This window comes from Scyliorhinus canicula, chromosome 15 (genome assembly GCF_902713615.1).
Source record: "Scyliorhinus canicula chromosome 15, sScyCan1.1, whole genome shotgun sequence".
Taxonomy (NCBI): Eukaryota; Metazoa; Chordata; class Chondrichthyes; order Carcharhiniformes; family Scyliorhinidae; genus Scyliorhinus; species Scyliorhinus canicula.
The window spans coordinates 128,921,161-128,927,160 of NC_052160.1; positions in this window are offsets into that span (position 1 = coordinate 128,921,161).

Genomic DNA, 6,000 nt, shown 5'->3' on the forward strand with positions numbered 1-6,000 from the left:
CACACTGAGAGGCCATGTCACCGATACCCTCTCAATGATACTCTCGCATTCAACTGCATTTCCACATCCCCACAATATAACACGCTCGCCCTCACACAATTATACTCACACACCCCCAACTCACAAGCGCAGAATGAATATTGATGGATATGTCGATAAATTCATGTCCTCGTTTAAAACATTCACAAAATACTTATTCACTCACCTGCACACACGCAGATACGGGCACGCACCTTTGCACTCAAACACACACCTACACACAAGCACACTGGGGTCCTGAGAGCAGAGAAGGGGAGATTTAATTGAGGTGTTGAAAATAACGAGGGGTTTGATTGAGAAGTAAGGGGAAAGTGTTTCCATTGGCAGGAGGGTCATTAATCAGTGAGCACCGATTCAAGGTAATTGGCAAAGGGATCAGAGTAGATGATGAGGAAACGTTTTAGTGAGCAGTCTATTGTGATCTGAAATGTGCCCCTTGAAAGGGTGGTGGAAGTAGATGCAACATTTGCAGGGCTGTGTAGAAAGACTCAGGGATGTGAGGCTCAAAGGACGGAATGTTAAAGGGGGGGGGGGGGTCAGTGTCAGAATATGCAGCGAGCCATTCAAACAACTACAGATCTCTCAACAATACCCCCCAGCCTCCACACCGATGCTTGTCACAACGTGAACCATATGGTCACTCAGAAATTCTGGGGGGATTTTCCATGCCCCTGTGGCATGTTTTTCGGCATTCACCTTCTGCATTCTCTGGCAGCAGAACGCCACTGCCACAGGCCAGTAGTAAGGAGCCTCCAGCCTTTGCTGGTCTCTTCTGATCTTTAGGCTTCTCCCAAGCCCATTTTGCTTCATACTGCTCCCCATAGTTTTCCCTGTCTAATTCAAAGCCTTTTCCTCTGTCCCTTACTTTAACGTCACTGAGCAGGACCGTGTTCAGATTCCTATACTCCTTCCACTGTCAATGGAATTTCCCATTCACCGCCAACAGGAATCCCACAGTGCAGGTTCACCATCGGTGGGACTGGAACATCCTATTGGCGGGAACAGCCAGAAAATCCTCCCCCCCACCTTTGTCTTTCACACAATGGTTTCCAATTTCTGCTCTCAAAGAATTTGACTTCGAATTTTCACCCAAACTACGCTTTCGCTTGGACATCTTCACCAAGGATCCACCTCCAGGGTTTTGAACTCTCCTTCTGATGTTCCTCGCCCCTGGATCACCAGCATTCCAGCTTCGCCTTCCACATTCTCTCTTGGATACTCAGCCGTGCCAGCAGAACGCCACTGCCACAGGCCGGTAGTAAGGAGCCTCCAGCCTTTGCTGGTCTCTTCTGATCTTTAGGCTTCTCCCATTTTGCTTCATACTGCTCCCCATAGTTTTCCCTGTCTAATTCAAAGCCTTTTCCTCTGTCCCTTACTTTAACGTCACTGAGCAGGACCGTGTTCAGATTCCTATTCTCCTTCCTTATGTGCCTTCCTGGGCCTTTCTTTTGTGTCCCACTCTTTGGCATCTGGTACTGTCTCCTGTTCTCTTGTCATCTCTATTTTCTGCAGTTCCCTCATTTGCCTAGCTCCTCCCGCCATCTGTTTCCAACTGAACTAAAACTGCTTTGCTGCTTCTTTCCGTGTCTCTGTAGGTCTTCAGTTGCTGGGAAACGGCGCAGTTTAGTTTCTCCTTTTGCGCTTTTTCAAGAGTCGTAAAACCTCATTAAAATAGCGGTATGCAAACAAACCCACAGGCATCACTCTAAAGTGAAACTGAAACTCAGGTTGCCTCTTTCTTTATGCCCAAATGCAGAAATACTAATAAACGTAAAGCTACAGCTTATTCTTAACACTCATGAATGCAAATAGAACTTACTTAAACTATCTCTCGTTCTTAACATTAATATAAGTTGTTGTTGCCAGTATGATTCTTCTAACTGGCACCACCATCCTTGGGCATGAGCTCGTGAACACAGAGTGACTGCTGAATTTTACTGCCGTATTTCACTCGAGAGAGACACTCACTGCCCCGGTGATCCTTTATGAACCAGCAGATGTGGGTTCAGTAACTCTGCCACATCTGTGCAGCTCACCCTGGCGGTTTCCCCACAGCTACAGTACGGGAAATACAGCTGTGTGCTCCCAGGATTCCTTCTCCAGAAATCAGTAGCAGCTGTGGATTGCTGCAGCAACACAGGCTGTGTGTGTGTGTGTGTGTGTGCACAGCCCCCTTCACCTCCTGCTATTTCATATCGGGGAGGGGATTTGACAGATTGTATTCCAAATATCTAAAATGCTGCAGAAATTCAAAGTGCGAGAAGAGAAAAATCAAGGACGTCATTTTTCTTCACGTGAAGATTGAAGGATAGGATGAGATGGCGCGATGGGAGTCCACGTAACAATAAGTTCAGCAAGTCCAGTTAGTAGAGAAAAAATTGCATTTCTATAGCACCGTTCACTACCTCAGGACATCGTAAGGCACCCCCCCCCCCGCGCACAGCAAGCTCCCATAATTAGCAACGTGACAAATGGCAATACTAATGATTAAGCTGAACACATTGGTGGAAAGGAGAACGTTCTGGAAGTCGGCTAATTTCAACTCTGCCTCCCGGCAGTCATGCCTTTTCGCATCGACCAGCCATTGCTCTGAAGAGGTGGAAAGTGTGAAAGGACTCAGAAGAACATCAGAGATTGGAGCTTCAGTTCTGGTTCCAAACAGGTCTGTGAAGAGGCTGGTGATTGTTTTTCCATGTGCCGCGGAACCTCTCCTAGGATCCCTATTATTTCAAATTTGATTTTTTTCCACCCTGAGGAATTCGGCCACATCAAAGAGTCACCCCGAGGCCCATGGTGGTGCTGCCGACTTCCACACTGGGAAGATGCCGGCGTTGGACTGAGGGGCGCACAAATAAGAAGTCTTACTACGCTAGGTTAAAGGCCAACAGGTTTGTTTGGAATCACTAGCTTTCAGAGTGCAGCTTCTTCGTTGTCATAATATACAGCAGTATATCATGGTGCAGACACACACTGATGGACACACACAGGAACCAATCAACATGTACAAACACCGCAGCCAATCACCAGTTAGAATACACACACTATAAAGGCACAGGGCACCACGGTTCCTGCTCATTCTGGGTGCTGCCTCTGAGTGTAACAAGAACTCATCCAGCCCAGCACAGACTCACAACACGTGCTGAGAGAATCAACTGGTTCGGACAAGGCTTAGGTCTCTAGTTTAAGTTAGCATCATTTAGACCCACAGTCATCGTGTGTTAGTTAGTTAGTTAGAAGTAGTTAATAAAATTGAGTTGAACCTTCATCAGTGTTGGAAGTGTCTGTTCATCTCTCAAGTCCACACTAGCCAATACTTCATTCATCAGGTGACGTATCATCCAGCCACCTGATGAAGGAGCTGCGCTCCGAAAGCTAGCTGGATTTTAACTTGGGTGTTGTTAAACTTCTTTCCATGACTTCCACACTAGCAAAGGTAGCCTCCTGTCGACAAGTGAGGCGAAGGCAGGGCGACCGCCCCCTTTCTTGTCCAGAGCTCCGGATGCTCTGACATCACGAAAACTACCACTGAAGGGCACAACTCCATCGCGACCCCAAAGACGCTGGACATATTCTCAAAGAAGGCCATCCAGAATTTCCTGAGTCAGGGACAGGGGCAGAAGGTGTGGGTGTGTTTGGCCGGGCCCCCAGGACACCACGCACTCTTATCCTCCAACTCCGGGATGAACCCATCAGCTCACCGCTGAACTTTTGCCTCAATGCCACTTGAGTATCCGCTCTCGATATCCCATGATTCCCAGAGAGAACAAATATCTGTCAATTCCGGGCTTAAACCTATTCAACGAAAGAGGACCCACAGCCCTCTGGGGTAGAAAATTCCAAAGATTCACAACCCTCTGAGTGAAGAAATGTTGTTTCAGCGCAATCCTAAATGACTGACCCCTTGATCTGAAATGTGCCCCTGTGTTCCACAATCCCCAGCCTGGGGAAGCAACCTCTCAGTATCTGCCCTATCAAACCTCTTCAGAACCATGCGTGTTTAATTCAAGATCTGATGAAGAGTAAGACAGGCTGACATATGAACGCTCCTTTGATGGAAGTGACCACCTTTCTATTCCAGTTGCTAGGGTGGCTAGTCCTACATGATGGGTGGATATTTCTGGTTTCCACAACTCTGAGTGGGAATGGGAGTCACCCACCCCTATTCCCCACCCCCATCAGACGCAAGTTTCAATTCAAAGGCCAACACTGGATGGTCAACACTGACCAACAATTGGGTCTGGGCTGCAATGCAAGACGAAATGCTGCCACTTTTCAATGACTGGGGAAGGCCTGGGTCACACGTATTGGAGATTGGTTTATAAACGTGAGAAATGGCAAAACATGTTTTGGCAAAGATTAGGTCGTACTATAAGAATAAGTTCAATATCAATGAGTCTTAGTTGTGATACCGTTAATTCACTGTGAGACTGTGAGAATGAGTGAACATTAGGCTTTATTATCCATGAACTTGCCTGCCAGAGTCGGGTGTACAAATGAGTGTCACCCACAGGTGGCCATACTATATATGGCCCCGGTGAGGGCGGAACCAGAGGCGGAGCCCACCGGGGTTCCAGTACAGTACCTGGAGGTAGTCCGTATCATCACTTCCATGTCATGGGTGACATTATTATACAGGCAGTACAGACAGCTCATGCATTAGATGAAGTACATTCACCACATTAGTCTTTGTAGAAAATTAATGCCAAGCCTGAGAACTGAGCGGCCCAAACTAAAATCGTTTCGATGAGTTGAAGGAATTTGTTAATTGTTTGCTGGCCTTTAGTGCAGTTAATCGCTGTCGATGGAATGTTAAAAAAGCACATTTTTATGAAATTGCTGAAACTGGAATTAAGAGCTAAGCATTCTGAGACAGGAGTCATGAAGGGATGCTATTTCTGTCCCATTTTAAATGGGAGATTCACATTCATTACTTCCCCAGATTGCCTCACCAGCAAATCCTGGAGGCGTATCATGAATTTTGAGATAATCTATGACACCTGAGGTGAGAATGCTGAAAGTCTGAGTAAATATTCATCAGTGTTGAGATCAGGATGTTTATTTGTACAGTTGAGTTTTACGCATCAAATAGTCTCCAAATCCTATTCCAATCACACCAGCAAACATTCTCCCCAAATACTGGCACAGACTGGAAAAAGCACAGGCCTGAGCTCTCATTTTACTACCTGTGCCTGAGTGGATAGCACTCTTGGCTTTATGTCAGTACAGTTGTGAGTTCACGTCCCACTTTGGTGCGGGATCCAGGCTGACACTCCCATTGACGGTACCTGTGCTGTTAGACAGGCTGCCTTCCATATGAGGCCTTAAACTGAGGGTTTGTTTTGCCCTCTTAGGCATAATAGAATCCATTATGGTACTATTTGTAAGAAGAGAGAAGGGGCACGATTCAGGTGCGGAGCAGGGCGTGACGGGTGAATCCCGTGGGAGCATCAAATAGGGCTCTGTGCCAGGTATTGGGCCGATCGCAAGTCCCCCGACTCACTCCGCCCGACGCGATCTGGATCTCGCCCTCACTGGGCATGGTCCAGATAAAGAGATTTAAATGAGTCATTAAGCTCATTTAAATAACAGGACGCCACTTTCACCCGGTGCCCGAGAATCAACGGGCACGTCTGCAAGAAGCGACCGGGCTCCGCTTAGCAGTGATTTCCACAAACGTGGACCAGGTGTGATGGCATTTTGGGGCTGGGTTTTCAGAGCATGAGAGACCCCTGGGTGGGGGGCGGGGACAGGGCAGGGTGGTACACTGGCACTTCTCCTGGCACCTGGGCCCTACCAGCCTGGCACCATCACCCAGGCACCCTGCCAGTACCACCCGGGCACTGCCAAGGTGCTAGGGACACTGCTGGGTTGCCAGGCTGTTAGTGCCAAGCTGTCTGGGGGATTGCCAGGGGTCGGGCCCGGGAGGCCTTATCCATTTGACGGAAGGGGTGGGGTGAGTGG